Source organism: Nycticebus coucang, chromosome 1, assembly GCF_027406575.1.
Source record: "Nycticebus coucang isolate mNycCou1 chromosome 1, mNycCou1.pri, whole genome shotgun sequence".
In the NCBI taxonomy this organism is placed as follows: Eukaryota; Metazoa; Chordata; class Mammalia; order Primates; family Lorisidae; genus Nycticebus; species Nycticebus coucang.
Genome location: NC_069780.1, coordinates 34985935 through 35005187, shown reverse-complemented (window position 1 = coordinate 35005187; position 19253 = coordinate 34985935). Strand labels below are relative to the sequence as shown.

General features: G+C 39.5%; 1 protein-coding gene across 4 annotated transcripts in view; it reads left to right on the top strand.

Annotated features, from left to right (window-relative positions):
- PAPSS1 (3'-phosphoadenosine 5'-phosphosulfate synthase 1) overlaps positions 1–19253 on the top strand; it is a 358089-nt gene that overhangs the window by 281517 nt on the left and 57319 nt on the right. The gene's annotated exons all lie outside the window — the stretch shown is intronic.

Here is a 19253-nt window from a genome sequence, read left to right as displayed (position 1 = left end):
ACTTTGACCCAACCTTAATAACCTCTCAACCTGGGGGTGCCAGGTTAGGTGGTTCCCTTCAGGTCAGCAGCTCTTTGCTAGCCTGTTCGGACACAGTACCCCACCTCCACCAAGTAGAGAGGAAAGGCAAAAATGCTATAAATCAAATCAAAACAAGCAAACAGAAAACTTTATGGGATAAAATTCAGAGCAAAACCAAATAATAGGGGTAGAAACACTAGCAAAAATGAAGTTCTAATTGTTGAAAAAGGTAACAATGGAAAATTTCATTTCAACTAGAAAAATGAAAAAAAAAAAGAAAGAAAAAAAAGAAAAAATCTATAGGGAAAATGTTGAAATTAAAAACAAAACAAAACCAAAAACAAAGCAGTATATGTATCTTGCTGGATATTGTCTGGCCAACAGGTGATCTTCTGGGGTATGAGATGTTAATCACAATGCTGATAGGCCTGTATGAGATGGAGACTGGAGGCCTTTGCTGATTTCTCAACTTCTGCAGGATGGAGATCCTTGATCTCTCCTCAGCCCACTTATAAGGCACTTTAAACTGCTAACCTTGGCTAAGCAGAAGCTTTCCCAGGAAAGCACTTGTCGCTGGGATCACTTCTGAAGTAGCTGTCTACTTACCTAGTGTGCCAAAATGGGTCTCATTCTATGCCCGTGAGGGCCAGGCCTATAAGGCGTCTCAGTCCCCACCTTTAGGCTGCTCAGTCACTAGATTACTCGCTCCCGCCTGATTCTTGCTCTGTGATCCTGAGGGTGGAGCTTGCCGGGGCATGTCTCCCACAATGGCTTGACGTGGCCCACAGCCAACACTATTCACTCCATGTAGCTCAACGGCTCAGTCTTGGGCCCTAGACAATGCTTCAAGTCCTCTGCTCTCTTCCCCAAGTTCTCCCAAGGTAGTTCAACGGAGTGGCAAGTCCAAAAAAATCCAAAACAGCTCGCAGGTAAGGCCTTTCCAGTTTGCATTCTCACTGCTGCTGTACTGACAGCTGCTGGCGGGATTAGAACAAATGAACTCACACAAACACTTGCCAGTTCTCCACTGCTTTTGTCCTCCTCATGGGGTCCAGAAGTCTCACACTGACTCTCTGTGTCCCCAAAGGGATGTTTTTGGGCAGATCCCACCAGCCAGAGATGCCTGGAGTCTTCTCTCCCCAGACTCACCGTGCCCAGTTGCAAGGAAGCTGTTACTCGGCTGCCATCTTGGTCCTCCCTCTATTCTTACATGTTTTTATAGTTCATTCTATATTTGCAGAATCGTCTTTCTGAAGTGTAGTCTAAACATTTCCTTTTTTCACCCTAAAACATTTATTGATTTTTCTCATTGTTTATAAAGTTAAGGTGATTTATGTTCAGGGTTCTCCATATCTTGGTTATAAGCTGAATATTTTCTTACTTGTTGTCTTTATGTATTCCACTGGAGTATTTCCTTCCTTCCCTTCCTTTTTTCCCTCCCTCCCTCTCTTTCTTTCATGCTATTGCTAATCTTTATAGTCCTAATTAATGCCTTTCTCCTGATTTTTTTGTACCTAATTAGTGATTGTACTAATTGCCATTCCTTTTATGCAGATATTAATCTGCATTGTGCCTGGTAGACAATCTGATTATTAGACATTTTATTCAAGGTTTGAAAAGAGGAATAGAAAAAGAAACACTTAACATTTACTTCATTATAATGGACATACGTACTAGATGTTATTTTTTAAAATATTTTGTTCTCTTTATTAAATAGCCTTTTTTCTAGTTGAGCTTTCAATCACCTGTCACTTGGTACAAAGTACTTTAAATTTGTTTTTAAATTTTATTCACACAGTAAACTTATTAAGTACTTCAGAGAAATTAAGAAACTTTGCTCATGGACATGTTGGATTTCGACTTAGAATCTCACATTTTCATATACTTCTTTTTTTTTTGAGACAGAGCCTCAAGCCTTCGCCCTGGGTAGAGTGCTGTGGTATCATAGCTCACAGCAACCTCCAATTCTTGGGTTTAAGCGATTCTCTTGCCTCAGCCTCCCAAGTAGATGGGACTACAAGCACCTGCCACAATGCCTGGCTTTTTTTTGGTTGTAGTTGTCATTGTTGTTTGGCAGGTCCAGGCTGGATTCGAACCACCAGCTCTGGTGTATGTGGCTACAGGCGCCGAGCCTTCATATACTTCTGTCTTTTATTTTTAAGAGAGTTCCTATTACACCTTAAATGAGGTATAATTGAATCTACATCCAGAATGGCATTCAGATTATATTAATTTAAGAAAGAGAAATTTTCTTTTGAAAAATTATTTATTTTTATCTTAAAAGCTGTGTGGTGACAAAAAAAAAAAAGAGATGCAAATGCCTCTTTAATGCTATTGCTTTCTTTTGGTGCCACCTTCCTTTCAAGATTTCATGTACGTGAAGTGACTTCACTTCCCTTTGAAAGCATGTGAGTCTTTCTCTGTGTATTTTGTTGGTTGATCCTCTTGGCTCACAGTTACTTAGTGGCATATGTGGAAGGCACTGTTGGAAACACCAGGGATGTGGCAGTGAATTAAACAACAAAACTTCCTGCCTTACGGGCTTTAAGTTTTGGTCCTTACTACTACTATTTCATTAATAGTGTATAGACTGGAAAGACCACGTATAAATTTATTTTTCTTCTTTTATATCTTAACATGATATAGAATTAAAAAGTACAGTCGAAGGACGAAGTACATATACAGCATATACCTGACTTCTCTGGCATTTATTCTCCTTTGGTGGTGTGTCTCAAAGTTGAATGTCAAGTGGGCATCAGGGCAGATGGAGAAACCAGGGAATACCTAACATTCAGCTCCAAGTTCATAGTCAGTGATGCTACCAGTGTTTTTGTCCTCTGCACTTTCGTTGCAATGTGACTTGTTTTAATGTGCATTTTCCACATCAAACTCTCTTCTCTCCGAGGGTAGCAGATGCAACTCAACTTCATTGCCAGCACAAAGATATTTGTTAGGTTTTCCAAAGGTGAGTTGTGTCAGACCACATAGTAGAGTTCAAATATAAATTGGGCTGTGTGGGAGCCCAATTGAATATGTCATGTGCTGCGTTGCTTTTTAAAACAGAGAACGATAATGAAGTCATCACAGCTTTATGTGTTTTGAGTGGGGATGTGAGGATTGGGGGTTCTACATTAACCAGTATTACATAAAAGAACATACAAGTGTATGCTGAGAGAATGCCGTGGGTAGAGGTGGAGACCGTGGGTAGAGGTAGTGACCCTTGGCAATAACTCTCATTATTTGAACTTTTACTAGGCACTGTGTTAGGTACTCCAGTAGTATTACTGCATTTTAACATGTATTAAACTTTGAGAAGTGGTAACAAGTATCCTCATTTTTTTGATGAGGAAACAGATTTAGGAGGTGAAGTTGTTAGTCCCAGGGTAGTTAAGTTGGGGACGGTGAGATTTGAACACAAGTCCAGTTGATGCTGCTACCACACACTTGCCTTTCTACTACTCTGTCTTTGCTAATATCAGATTCTTTCCATTTCAGGTTTCTTTCTTTTTGGGGGGAGACAGAGTTTGATTTTGTTGCCCTTGGTAGAGTGTTGTGGCGTCTTAGCTCACAGCAACCTCCAACTCTTGGGCTCGAGCAATTCTCTTGAGCTCCAGCTACTCAGCCTCCTGGCTATTTTTCTCTAAAAATAGGGGTCTTGCTCTGGCTCAGGCTGGTCGTGAACCTGTGAGCTTAAGCAATCCACCTACCTCTGCCTCCCAGAGTGTTAGTTTACAGGCGTGAGCCAACGTGCTTGGCCCCATTTCAGGGGTATTTCTGAAATATGAATCTTTTTTCTGATTCCCTTGTATAGGAATCAGTGTAGTTGGGATTTAAAAAAAATGGATCGGAATGGACGTTTCATTGACCCTAGAAAGATTTAATACTTGTAAGTATTAAAAGCAGGTCAAAGATAACACTACCTGGGTTGGAAGGAACGTTTAGTATGTAAAGAAGTAAAATGCTGTGTGGCATCTGTGGCTCAGTGAGTAGGGAGCCGGCCCCATTACCGAGGATGGCGGGTACGAACCAGGCGCCAACCAAACTGCAACAAAAAATAGCCAGGTATTGTGGCGGGTGCCTGTAGTCCCAGCTACTAGGGAGGCTGAGGCAAGAGGATCATCTAAGCCCAAGAGCTGGAGGTTGCTGTGAGCTGTGACGCCACGGCACTGAACTGAGGGCGAGAAAGCGAGACTCTGTCTCTTAAAAAAAAAAAAAAGAAGAAAAGTTCCCATGCCTGTGCCTGGGTTGCATGAAATGTTTGCTTGGTGTAGTGTGAAATAAGAAAATTGTTTGCAGGTTATCTAATTTACCTTGGAAAATGTAGGCACATTTTGCCAGATGAATTATGATTTACTTAAATCTTAAAATCTAAATCTAAGTGGTAAATAAGTCACTGGGGTTATTATACTACCTGTAACGAAAACTTTTATTTCTAGAATAGTGAAGCTAAGTAAATTTTATCTCTCTGTCAGACTCAGTTTTATAAGACTTTTGAGGGTATTTTATCACCTCACAAATTGTTTGATCTTTGATATCATTTGGGTGTCCAGTAAGTCAGTTCAGTTATGACTCTGTCTGGAGTTAGCATAGACCCCACAGGGTAAGGCTCAGTCCCACAAGATTGCCCCTATTTCAGATGCTAGCCACACATAGGGTGTCCAGCCTACCTGGCCGACTCATTTTTCTGCCTGGCTGATAGCAAATTCAGGGGTTTTCATCTTCAACCCTCACTGCTACCTTGCTAGAACAACTCACAGAACTTAGGAAAATGTTGTATTTACTATTACTAGTTTGTTATGAAACAGGAACAGCCGGATGGAAGAGATAACAGGGCAACGTTTTGTGGGGAGGAGTAGCAGAGCTTCCTTGCTTCCCCTAGGCCGGCAGTTCTCAACTTGTGGGTACGACCCCTTTGGGGGTCTCCAAAGGGGATAAGGGTCTCCTGCTTATCAGGTATTTACATTACAATTCATAACAGTAGCGAAATTACAGTTATGAACTAGCAACAAAAATAATTTTATGGTTGGAGGTCACCACAACATGAGGAACTGTACTAAAGGGTCACGGCAATAGGAAGGTTGAGAACCACTGCTCTGGGCCCTTCACCCTCTCATTGTTCACCAACTTGGAGGTTCATTGAACCCCATTGTTTAGGGGGGGTTGGAGGTTTTATTTAGGGACGATTGAATAAGTCATTGGCCATTGGTGACTGAATTCTGATTATGAATCCTCTGTCATCTTTGGCTTGTTGTATTTCTTTCAATCTGACTTCATAATGCAATTGGAATAGCTACTGTGATCATTTATGTCAAGACTGCATTTCTTAGCATTTGGTCCAAGCATCTTTATTTTTTTAATGTGCTTCATTTTGCATATATTTATTCAAGACAAAAGAAGACTCTAACAAATGATGAGGATTTTTGATTTAATGTATAAATTAAACTCTTGAATGGTCACTAGATGGCCTGCTAGTATTGCATTTTAACTTGGCTTGTTATGGCATAAAGAAGTAGACTTTTTGCTGCTGGTTTTAATCTAAAGTGATATTTTAAATGCTGTTTTTAAATCTACCTAGAACTATAGATTTACTGGTGCTACAAATTAAAGGCTTGTCTTTGTACAAGATGGTGGCTTGGTGCTCTAAATGGATTTTATACTGCACATAAAAGCCAGACTTCACAGCTCAGTTTTCAAGTGTTGCCAGAGCTCTGTTTTGTGTTCATGCTTTGGTTGTATGTAGTTTAGATGATAAAAATTTAATAGTTACATAAAAGTATGAATGAGCTCTAGTTTCAAATCTGTTGAGCATATTTGGCTCAAGAAAAAAGTACAGAAAATATTTAAAAGGAAAAGCTGAAAATACGGAATTCCATGTTTCTTAACATGTTCAGAGTTCTTCAGGAAGATTCACATTTGAAGACAAGAGCTACTACTATTCTGTGTAGTGAGTATTGTTTGCCCTGCCTGCCCTTTTTTTCTTTTTGGAATATGAACGTTTATTACATGAACTAAGACAGGAAAGAGGAAGGCTTCTTGCCTGTAGCACAGTGGGTATGGTGCCAGCCATGTGCATGAAGGCTGGCGTGTTCAAACCCCGGGCCAGCTAAAAAATGACAACAGCAACCATTTTTGCAGGTGAAATCATCTATTTGAATAAGGATATGGACATGGCATGTGTTAGATCTTAGACTGTGTTTAGTCAGTCAAACAGAAAGTTCTGTGTACTCCATGGTACATTTTCAAATTAAATGAATACTTAAAAGTCCATAATATTTAAATATTTCTAGACTTACAGGAACTGGAAGTCACTCCTTAATGGTAGCATGTGAATTGTTTACTGATGCTGTGCTTGAGAGGACTCCTGGAAGCATCTCTGTGACTTCTTTACCTATAAGAGCCAGGTGTCTGTGGAGCTTTCAGATTGGAGGTGGGGGTCTAGGTACATGAAAACTTTCTCCTGGAGGGGCTTATGATTGATTTGGTTTTAAAGGAGATTCCTTGAAATAAAAGGTCTTTTACGTACAAATTGAAGAAGAGCACATTGTTTCTGACAGTTCACTACGTTTGCGGAAATCCTAATGAAACCCAAATAAAATGGATAGTTTGTGTGGCAGGCACTTCCCATTCTGCTGTCCAGATATCTTGCCTTGCTTTGAGGTGGTTTTGCTCCTTTTAGATGTTTAGTAGTGGTTTTGGAAACGGAGAAGATTTATTGCTAGAATGTGGTAGAAACTAGTTGTGTCTGCATTTTTAAAGGTTCTTTTTTTTTGTATTCCTGATAGAGACTCAATCCTTAAGTCTTTACACATAAATCTATATAGAATTCATTTCCACCAAGCAGATGCTCCCTGATCCTCTTGATTCATGCTATGTTTGCATTAATTGTTGAAATGTTCACTTTAGGTATTTTCTTTTTAAAGAGAAAAATAGTAGCAACCTGGGAATTATTTTATCTTGGCATTGGTTAGGCATCAGAAGAATTTTGCCTCTAAGTTTTGAGGCCAAAATTCATTTAAAAATATTTGCTGGATGTGAATTTTGAAAAGGGAAGAATTTTATGACATTCTTGTAATAAAAAAAATTATTTCAACTCAAAAGTAAAATATGGAAAAGATTTTACCCCTTCTTTTTTATTTATTTATTTATTTATTTTTATTGTTGGGGATTCATTGAGGGTACAATAAGCCAGTTACACTGATTGCAATTGTTAGGTAAAGTCCCTCTTGCAATCATGTCTTGCCCCCATAAAGTGTGACACACACTAAGGCCCCACCCTCCTCCCTCCATCCCTCTTTCTGCTTCCCCCCCCATGACGTTAATTGTCATTAATTGTCCTCATATCAAGATTGAGTACATAGGATTCATGCTTCTCCATTTTTGTGATGCTTTACTAAGAATAATGTCTTCCACTTCCATCCAGGTTAATACGAAGGATGTAAAGTCTCCATTTTTTTTAATAGCTGAATAGTATTCCATGGTATACATATACCACAGCTTGTTAATCCATTCCTGGGTTGGTGGGCATTTAGGCTGTTACCACATTTTGGCAATGGTAAATTGAGCTGCAATAAACAGTCTAGTACAAGTGTCCTTATGATAAAAGGATTTTTTTCCTTCTGGGTAGATGCCCAGTAATGGGATTGCAGGATCGAATGGGAGGTCTAGGTTGAGTGCTTTGAGGTTTCTCCATACTTCCTTCCAGAAAGGTTGTACTAGTTTGCAGTCCCACCAGCAGTGCAAAAGTGTTCCCTTCTCTCCACATCCACGCCAGCATCTGCAGTTTTGAGATTTTGTGATGTGGGCCATTCTCACTGGGGTTAGATGATATCTCAGGGTTGTTTTGATTTGCATTTCTCTAATATATAGAGATGATGAACATTTTTTCATGTGTTTGTTAGCCATTCGTCTGTCATCTTTAGAGAAAGTTCTATTCATGTCTCTTGCCCATTGATATAAGGGATTGTTGGCTTTTTTAATGTGGATTAATTTGAGTTCTCTATAGATCCTGGTTATCAAGCTTTTGTCTGATTGAAAATATGCAAATATCCTTTCCCATTGTGTAGGTTGTCTCTTTGCTTTGGTTATTGTCTCCTTAGCTGTACAGAAGCTTTTCAGTTTAATGAAGTCCCATTTGTTTATTTTTGTTGTTGTTGCAATTGCCATGGCAGTCTTCTTCATGAAGTCTTCCCCCAGGCCAATATCTTCCAGTGTTTTTCCTATGCTTTCTTGGAGGATTTTTATTGTTTCATGCCTTAAATTTAAGTCCTTTATCCATCTTGAATCAATTTTTGTGAGTGGGGAAAGGTGTGGGTCCAGTTTCAGTCTTTTACATGTAGACATCCAGTTCTCCCAACACCATTTATTGAATAGGGAGTCTTTCCCCCAAGGTAAGTTCTTGTTTGGTTTATCAAAGATTAGGTGGTTGTAGGATGTTAGTTTCATTTCTTGGTGTTCAATTCGATTCCAAGTGTCTATGTCTCTGTTTTTGTGCCAGTACCATGCTGTCTTGAGCACTATGGCTTTGTAGTACAGACTAAAATCTGGTATGCTGATGCCCCCAGCTTTATTTTTGTTACTAAGAACTGCCTTAGCTATACGAGGTTTTTTCCGGTTCCGTACAAAACGCAGAATCATTTTTTCCAAATCTTGGAAGTACGATGTTGGTATTTTGATAGGAATGGCATTGAATAGGTAGATAGCTTTGGGAAGTATAGACATTTTAACAATGTTGATTCTTCCCAGCCAAGAGCATGGTATGTTCTTCCATTTGTTAATATCCTCTGCTGTTTCCTTTCTGAGGATTTCATAGTTTTCTTTATAGAGGTCCTTCACCTCTTTCGTTAGGTATATTCCTAGGTATTTCATTTTCTTTGAAACTATGGTGAAGGGAGTTGTGTCCTTAATTAGCTTCTCATCTTGACTGTTATTGGTGTACACAAAGGCTACTGACTTGTGGACATTGATTTTATATCCTGAAACATTACTGTATTTTTTGATAACTTCTAGGAGTCTTGTGGTTGAGTCTTTGGGGTTCTCTAAGTATAAGATCATGTCATCAGCAAAGAGGGAGAGTTTGACCTCCTCTGCTCCCATTTGGATTCCCTTTATTTCCTTGTCTTGCCTAATTGTATTGGCTAGAACTTCCAGCACTACGTTGAATAGTAAAGGTGACAGAGGACAACCTTGTCTGGTTCCAGTTCTAAGAGGAAAAGCTTTCAGTTTTACTCCATTCAGTAAAATATTGGCTGTGGGTTTGTCATAGATAGCTTCAATCAGTTTTAGAAATGTGCCACCTATGCCTATACTCTTCAGTGTTCTAATTAGAAAAGGATGCTGGATTTTATCAAATGCTTTTCCTGCATCTATTGAGAGGATCATATGATCTTTATTTTTGCCTCTGTTAATATGGTGGATAACTTTTATGGACTTGCGTATGTTAAACCAGCCTTGCATCCCTGGGATGAAGCCTACTTGATCATGATGAATGACTTTTTTGATGATAAGCTGTAATCTATTGGCTAGGATTTTGTTGAGAATTTTTGCATCTATATTCATGAGTGAGATTGGTCTGAAATTCTCCTTTTTGTTTGGGTCTTTTCCTGGTTTTGGTATCAGGGTGATGTTTGCTTCATAGAATGTGTTGGGGAAGATTCCTTCTTCCTCAGTTTTTTGGAATAATTTCTGCAGTACAGGAATAAGCTCTTCCTTGAAGGTTTGATAGAATTCTGGAGTGAAGCCATCTGGACCAGGGCATTTTTTAGTTGGAAGCTTTTTTATTGTTTCTTTTATCTCAGTGCTTGAAATTGGTCTGTTCAGGAGGTCTATTTCTTCCTGGCTAAGTCTAGGGAGAGGGTGTGATTCCAAATATTGATCCATTTCCTTCACATTGTCAAATTTCTGGGCATAGAGTTTCTGGTAGTATTCAGAGATGATCTCTTGTATCTCTGTGGGACCAGTTGTTATTTCCCCTTTATCCTTTCTGATTGAGGTTATTAGAGATTTTACTTTTCTATTTCTAGTTAGTCTGGCCAATGGTTTATCTATTTTATTTATTTTTTCAAAAAACCAACTCCTTGTTTCATTAATTTTCTGAATGATTCTTTTGTTTTCAATTTCATTGATCTCTGATTTGATTTTGGATATTTCTTTTCTTCTACTGAGTTTAGGCTTAGATTGTTCTTCTTTTTCCAATTCCATAAGATCTCTTGTGAGATTGTTGATGTGCTCTCTTTCTGTTTTTCGAATGTAGGCATCTAAAGCGATGAATTTTCCTCTCAAAACTGCTTTTGCAGTACCCCACAGGTTTTGGTAGCTTGTGTCTTCATTGTTGTTATGCTCAAGGAAGTTAATGATTTCCTGTTTTATTTCTTCCTTCACCCATCTGTTATTCAACAGAAGATTGTTTAGTTTCCATGCCTTTGGGTGGGGTCGAGCATTTTTGTTAGAGTTGAGTTCCACCTTTAGTGCCTTATGGTCTGAGAAGATACAAGGTAAAATTTCAATTCTTTTGATTCTGTTGATATTTGTTTTGTGTCCCAGGATATGATCAATTTTGGAGAATGTTCCATGGGGTGATGAGAAGAATGTATATTCTTTATCTTTGGGATGGAGTGTTCTATATGCGTCTATCAAGCATAGTTGTTCTAGGGTCTCATTTAAATCTCTTACATCTTTGTTTAATTTCTGTTTAGAGGATCTGTCCAGCTCTGTAAGAGGAGTGTTAAAGTCCCCTGTTATGATGGTATTATCAGATATCATATTGCTCAGACTGAGTAAGGTCTGTTTCAAGAATCTGGGAGCATTTAAATTGGGTGCATAAATATTTAGAATTGAAATGTCTTCTTGTTGTAGTTTTCCCTTGACCAATATAAAGTGACCATCTTTGTCTTTTTTGACTTTAGTTGCTTTAAATCCACATGTATCTGAAAATAAGATTGCAACTCCTCTTTTCTTCTGAATTCCATTTGCCTGAAAAATTGTCTTCCAACCCTTGACTCGGAGCTTTAATTTGTCTTTTGAAGCCAGGTGTGTTTCTTGCAGACAGCAAATGGATGGCTTGTGTTTTTTAATCCAGTCAGCCAATCTATGTCTCTTCAGTGGGGAATTCAAGCCATTAACATTTATGGAGATAATTGATAAGTGTGGTAGTATTCTATTCGTCTTATTTTGTGAGAGTCCATTGCTTAGTTTTATCTTTTGCATCAGTGTGGAGGTTAGGTTCTGTCCTTTAATTTCTGAGTTCTTACTTTGCTGCTGATCCATTGTGGTGGTCAGTGTGCAGAACAGGTTGAAGTATTTCCTATAGAGCTGGTCTTGTTGTGGCGAATTTCCTCAATGTTTGTATATCCGTAAATGATTTGATTTCTCCATCAATTTTGAAGCTTAGCTTAGCAGGGTACAGAATTCTGGGCTGAAAATTGTTCTGTTTAAGTAGATTAAAGGTAGATGACCATTGTCTTCTTGCTTGGAAAGTTTCATTAGAGAAGTCTGCGGTCACTCTGATGGATTTGCCCCTGTAGGTCAACTGGCGCTTACTCCTGGCAGCTTGCAGAATCTTTTCTTTTGTCTTGACTTTGGACAGGTCCATCACAATGTGTCTTGGAGAAGTTCGGTTAGAGTTGAGGCGACCCGGGGTCCGATATCCCTCTGAAAGCAGTGTGTCAGAATCTTTGGTGATGTTTGGGAAATTTTCTTTTATAATATTCTCTAGTATGGCTTCCATTCCTCTGGGGCATTCTTCTTCCCCTTCTGGAATTCCTATAACTCGTATGTTGGAACGCTTCATAAAGTCCCATAATTCTGACAGTGAACGTTCTGCTTTCTCTCTCTTCTTTTCTGCCTCTTTTACTATCTGAGTTATCTCAAAAACTTTGTCTTCTACCTCTGAAATTCTTTCTTCTGCATGGTCTAACCTGTTGCTGATACTTTCCATTGCATCTTTAAGTTCCCTAATTGACTGTTTCAGTTCCTTCAGGTCTGCTATATCCTTTTTATATTCTTCATATCGTTCATCTCTTATTTGATTCTGTTTTTGGATTTCCTTTTGGTTATTTTCCACTTTATTAGCAATTTCCTTCATTGTTGCCATCATTTCTTTCATTGTTTTCAACATGTGTATTCTAAATTCCCTTTCTGTCATTCCTAACATTTCTTTACAGGTGGAATCCTCTGCAGTAGCTACCTCATGGTCCCTTGGCGGGGTTGTTCTAGACTGGTTCTTCATGTTGCCTGGAGTTTTCTGCTGATTCTTCCTCATGAGTGATTTCTTTTATCTGTTTCCTTGCCATAATTTTCCTTTCACTTCCTTTTGCTGTTTAAGTTCTTGTGCCTGTGGACTAAGGGTTACAGGACCAGAAGGGTGAGAAGGTTGAAGAGCAAAAAAAGGGGATGAAAGAAAGAGGACCGAGTGATAAGAAAAAAAGAAAGATAGAGAAAGGAGAGGGGTTGGGTATAAGGAATATTGACGAAAAGAAGAGAGGCACAGAAAGAGGGAGACAGGGCAATATAGGTGTACAGTAGGGTACTTTGACACAACCTTATAAAACCCCACCTTCTGGGGGTGCCCAGTTGCGTGGTTCCCTTGAGGTCAGCAGCTCTTTGCTAACCTGATCAGACACAGTACCCCACCTCCACCAAGTAGAGAGGAAAGACAAAAATGCTATAAATCAAACCAAAAGAAGCAAACAGAAAACTTTACGGGGATAAAATTGGGTGAAAAACCAAATTATATCGGTAGAAACACTAGCAAAAATGAAGTTGAAGTTATTAAAAAAGGCAGCAATAGGAAATTATAATTAAACTAGGAAAATTGAGAAAGAAAAAGGGATCTGTGTGGAAAAGATTGAAATTAAAAAAACAAAAGAACATCAGCAACGTCAAAATAAACAAACAAAAAAACAACCAAACAAAAAAACAAAGAAAAAAATACACAACCAAAAACAGAGCAGTTTGTATATGTTATTGAATATTGTCTGGGCAACATGTGGTCTTCTGGGGTATGAGATGTTAGTCACAGTTCTGATACGACTGGAGGCTGCTGATTTCTCAAACCCCAGCAGGTAGACACCCTAAATCTCTCTTCAGCCTACTTAAAAGGCACTTTGAACTTGTAAACTTGCTGAGCAGAAGCTTTCCCAGCTTTCTCGCTGGAATCGCTGCTGAGGTGGCTATCCACTTACCCAGTGTGCCAAAACCGGTCTCACTCTGCCCCTGAGGGTTAGGGGTGCAAGGCGGCTCAGACCCCACCCTTAGGCTACTTGGTTGCTGGGTTACCAGCTCCCACCCGTTTCTAGCTCTGCGACCCTGAGGGCGGAGCTTGCCGGGGCAGATCACTGACAATGGATCCGTGTGACCCACCGCCAAACACTATTAGCTCCGCCTGGCTCAGCGGCTCAGACTGGGGCCCTAGACAACGGCCAAAGTTCTCCGCACTCCCGCTCAGGCTTTCCCCAAGGCAGTTCAACTCAGTGCCAAGTCCAAGGACATCAAAACAGTTCACAGGTAAGGCCTTTCTGGTTTGCAGTCTCGCTGCTACTGAACTTACAGTTGTGGGCGCGTTTAGACGGATTGAACACACGTGACCACTTGCTGGTTTTCCACTGTTTTAGTCCTCCTCTTGGGGTCCAGAAGTCTCTCGCTGACTCCCTGTATCTTCATAGGAGTGATGATAGGCAGTTCCCACCAGCCAGAGATGCCTGGAGTCCTATCTCCCCAGACTCACGGTGCCCAGATGCAAGGTAGCTGTTACTCGGCTGCCATCTTGCTCCGCCTCCTTGCCTCTTTGGATTTTACCCCTTCTTAAAAAGAAAATTATTATGACCTCTGTGATAATACAAATTACTAAAAACACATTCATGCTAAATTAGGAGTAATTTTGCTGTTGGTACAGAAAACATTTCTTTTAAATAATTTGGTTGAGCTTATAGTACAGATGTTACTCTTTTCATATTCAAACTAGTTTTCTTAGAGACAGATTTGCTCACAAATTATTGGTACATTTGTTTTTGAACTTGGGGTGTGGTTGGAAGGAAACTAGTGTAAGCCTGGCGTGGTGGCTCATGCCTATAATCCCAGCACTCTGATTGGCCAAGGCAGGTGGATTGCTTGAGCGCAGGAGTTTGAGACCAGCCTTAATTAGAGTGAGACCCTTTCTCTACCAAAAATAGAAAAAACTAGCTGGGTGCAGTGGTGGGCCCCTCTAGTCTTAGCTACTTGAGAGGCTGAGGCAGAAGGATCACTTGAGCCTGAGAGTTTGAGGTAGCTGTGAGCTACAAAAACGCTGTGGCACTTTATCCGGGGCAGCAGAGTGAGATTCTGTCTCAAAAATTAAAAAAAAAAAAGGAAACTGTAGTGTAGACATTATCTTTTGTGTAGCTCTTACTTGAAACATCTCTTCAGAGGGATGGAGTCTTACCTGAGTACACTCTTGGTGTTGCAGGGGTCTGGAGAGGGACAACTCCAGGGTGGGGGTAAGGAGGGTCCCAGCCCGGTGCCTGGAGCATCGCAGTGGGCCATGCACACCATTGCTATTCATCAGTGTTTGTGAGCTTAGCTTCGGGGTTAGCAAACTAGCTAAAAATGCCTTGTCGCCTCCAGTGAAGAATAGAAGATTCGTCTGTTGAGTGGTTTCTTGTGACTCTCCAAGACAGTTGATAGTATCAGAAGTAGTGGAAGAGTAGAGCAGCAGACCCTACTACAACCTTTGTGTAGATTTCAGGGATAGCAAAGAGAGCTTTATATAGAGCGCTCTTACCATTGAAGTTGAGCATGAACTGCTTTTCTTCTCTGGGGTTCCAATGTCTCTTCTTATCAGACTTCATATTCTGGTTTCAAAGTGCCAAGGGGGTCTAAAGTGGTGGAAATAGAGGTTTTTAATTTTATTCACAGTGGCAGTGTTGAAAAAGTTGTTCACTTATCCTGAATGGAATTGTTTGGGCCTAACTGAAATGTCGAGTATCTTTACTTTTTGTCTAGAACTTTACCAACACATTGACAGATCACATGGTGAGCAGAAACCTAGGAGTTATAAATGTTTAATAAAATCATGAAAATGCATTGAGAACAATTTGTATGACATAATATTTCATAAGTTAGATTTTATGAGAGAAACAGTAAAGGTTTATTTATTGTTTTTTTTTTGGTGGGGAGGAGAATAGCACTGGGACCTCAGCTGGAATCCCAATTTCAACACTTATCAACTATGTGACCTTGGGAAAAAAACAGCCTAATTCTCTCATCTGTGAAGTGAGAAATAATAGTAGACCTGCCTCCGAGTCCTACTGAGGATTTTATGAGTTAATGTATGCAGAGTACTTAGAATAGTTCCTGGCAAACAGCAAGCATACTATAATTATGATTATTTATTGTGATCAGTACATTGGAAGACAATATTGCAGGGATTGGTGGTAAGTCACTGACCCTTCCTGGGTCTCAATTTTCTCTTCTGTGAAGGGAGGATAGCAAAGGTTTCTTTTAACCTTCATAGGTAGGATTGTGGGAAGATTAAATGAATTAATCTCTTAGAACTGTTTTTCAACCTTTTTTTATCTCATGGCACACTTGAATCTTTAGTTAAACTTCCACAGCACACTTAAATTATGTTGATCAAAAAAAAAAAAAAAGTAAAAAAAAAAGAGTATACTTACTGTGCTTTGAACTTCTTTTAAAAATAATTTAATTAATGATTTTTAAAACTTTTCATGGCACACCCACTGAAAAATCTCTGTCTGAGAACAGTGTGAGGTGTTTTGGTTGGCATCCTGGTAACGTTAGCCCCCGCAGTGTAGATTCTTCAAGTCATGTAATTGTCACGACAGCCCTGTAACGTGTGTCCGTGTGTCTTACTCATCTTGTCTTTTGTTTTCCAACAACTGAGGAGGAAATGGGTTGTGAGGTGTTCAAGGTTGCACGGTTAGAATTTGACTTCAGATCCCAGGTACAAAAAACCTGTGCCCTCTTTTCTTCATGTTACTAGTACTGAGAACATCACTGTTGATCCCTGTTGCTTTTTTTGTATCTCTCTTTTGTTTTGATGATCTTATGTCCTTGAAGTTTTATGATTCCTGTAAATATTTAACTTGTCTAAGTCTCTTGGGAAACTGTATCCTATTCTTCCTCTCAGAAGCCCTAAGGAGTGCCTGACTTTTTTGTGTCGCTTCAGTTCATTTTAGAGGGTTTTTTTGGGGAGGGATGTGTGTATGTATGTGTGTATAGAGGATTTGAATTCTATATTTTATAGTTGAGTGTGCAGTATGTATGTCATGAGGCATCTTGGGCGCTTTACATATCCAGGCAGTTAGTTGAAGTGCAGTATGCATGTGCATTTCACTTAATGCAGTCAAGCATTAATTAATGCAGAAAAGCTTATTCTGAACATTTATTTTCTAGTTGATGAAGTCATAGCTTTGTATAGTTTGCTGAAACTAGTTTGTCCTGTAATGTGCCTGTGGATGGAACACAGTGGGAAGATAAGATAGATGTCAGTGATAACCATGTACAGGGCTACAGGGTAATTTACTTTTCTCATTTCCAAATCCTCTTCACTGCTATTTTGTAATTTTAAATAATAACATTAAAAATAATTCCTAGAGTAGGAAGACAAGCTATATCTCTTGCTAGATTTAAAGAAGAGTCTTTTTTTCTGCATATGGCTTCCTCTTCAGGCACACAATTACATATTTTGTATAAACTGTGTATGTTCACAAAGAACCACTTCTTTGAACCTTTCAACAAAATTTCAGACATGCCCTCTTTAGTATGAGTTCATTGGAAATCATCTGCCCTGTCAGTATATGGTTGTATAATGCGTATTTATATCTACAAAGAGAAAGCAGAGGCGGCTGGTGGGGCTTCCTTTCTTCATCACTGGTTTTTAAGACCCTCATGTGGTATTTACCCTCCCTAAGCAATAAATGGTTTGTGGCTGTGGTCTTTTTGTTCCATCTTTGAGGAAACGGAGTAGGGAGAGTGGGAGAATTGTAGGAGAATAATTCTTTTCTAAATTCTCGGAACTCACAGGGCCTGCCTGAGCAGGGTCACCTAAGCCTTTTTTGAGCTCATGTAGCTTTGATACTTAGATGTGGCTCTTTTATTCTTTACTGAAGATATTGTGTAAAGCCAAATGATAAATTGAAGTTTCTTTTTAAATCTATTCTTCGGGAAAAATAGTGGACAGTGTCCTTACAAATTCAGTTTTTTTGGTTAATATTTTATTTTGAATTATTTAAAATATTGTTTTTATTTTTTTATTCTTGGGGATTCATTTGAGGGTACAAGAAACCAGGCTACACTGATTGCATTTGTTAGGCAAAGTCCCTCTTTGTTTTGTATTTTTCTTAGGTAGACTTTAGGTTCACAGCAAAGTTAATGTCGTGTATGTTAGGTGTAGTATGCAGCCTTTCCAGATGAGCTTATTTTGCTTAGCAGTTTGCATAAAAGGTCCCCCCAGGCCTTTCCATGGCCTGATAGTTCTTTCTTCTTAGGTTGAATAATATTAATATTGCACTCTCTGGATGCTCTAATTTGTTTATGTGTTTATCTATTAAAGGACATCTTATTGCTTTCAAGTTTTAGCAATTATGAGTAAATGTCTATAAATGCCATGTGCTGCAGGTTTCTGCGTGAGCTTAATTTTTTCAACTCAATTGTATATCAAAAGCGAAATTGTTGGCAAGAGGATGTTTAGTTTTGTGACAAACTGCTTGACTGTCTCCCAAAGTGGCTGTACCATTGTGCCTTCCCACAAGGCACAGATGAGAGTGCCTACATCTACAGCAGCTTTGGTGGGGTCAGTGTTTCAGATATTGGCCATTCTAATTAGTGTATTATGGTATCTTTTTTTAAAATTTGCACTTCCCTAATGACCTATGTTGAACATCTTTTTTTTTTTTTCTTGTAGAGACAGAGTCTCACTTTATGGCCCTTGGTAGAGTGCCGTGGCCTCACACAGCTCACAGCAACCTCCAACTCCTGGGCTTAAGCGATTCTCCTGCCTCAGCCTCCCGAGCAGCTGGGACTACAGGCGCCCGCCACAACGCCCGGCTATTTTTTGGTTGCAGTTCGGCCGGGGCCGGGTTTGAACCCGCCACCCTCGGTATATGGGGCCGGCGCCTTACCGACTGAGCCACAGGCGCCGCCCTTGAACATCTTTTTTATGTGCTTGTTTGCAATCCGTCTATCTTTTTTGGTGAGGTCTTTCGCCCATTTTTAAATTGGGTTCATTTTCTTTCTTTCTTTCTTTTTTTTTTTTTGTAGAGACAGAGTCTTATTTTATTGCCCTTGGTAGAGTGGCATGGTGTAACACAGCTCATAGCAACCTCCAACTCCTGGGCTTAGGTGATTCCCCTGCCTCAGCCTCCCGAGTAGCTGTTACTACAGGCACCCACCACAATGCCCAGCTATTTTTTTTATTGCAGTTTGGCCGGGGCTGGGTTTGAACCTGCCATCCTTGGTATATGGGGCTGGCGCCCTACCCACTGAGCCACAGGTGCCGCCCAGGGTTCACTTTCTTATTCATGAGTTTTAAGAGTTCTTTGTATATTTTGGATACAGTCAATGATCTAAAATATCCCTCTTGTACATTGTACCCCTTGATTGCACTAATGTACACAGCTATGATTTAACAATAAAAAATAAATAAATAAAATATCCCTCTTGCCAGTATATTTTCTCATTCTCTTGGGAGTTGCTTTATTTTGATTAACAAAGTACAGTGTGGACACAGGTATGAAAAACCCTCAGCCAGTGCCAATTTTGTGTGGTTATAGAGGTGACCTGATAGAGTTGGCTTTAAAAACAAGTTAAAGTGATTAAATGAATTTTAGTAATTAATCCTAGGGCTATGACAAGTCTTGTGGGGAGCTCTCCTTTAGAGCAGTGTGTAAATGAGTATCTTGTGTTAATCACAAATATATACGTATGGACTAAATGGGAAAAAACTCTGTCCCAATGTTACGTTGATATAAATGAGTACTTCAAGCCTGGATAAAAGTACCAGGCTGTAATTCTTGTGGGATCAAAAAATGCTGTTTTTCAAACCATAATGGTGGGAATGAAGCTGTCATATTCTGGAATACTGTGTTGCATAAGTAAAAAGATAGCTTTCGTGACACTAGTGTTAAAGGTCCATATGGAACATGGAATGAAGTGATTTCATGACATCTAAAGAGAGTAATAGGCTTGGAGAAAGAGTCGCAAGTAGTTACTGGAATCCTTGATAGGGTAGATTATCCTGA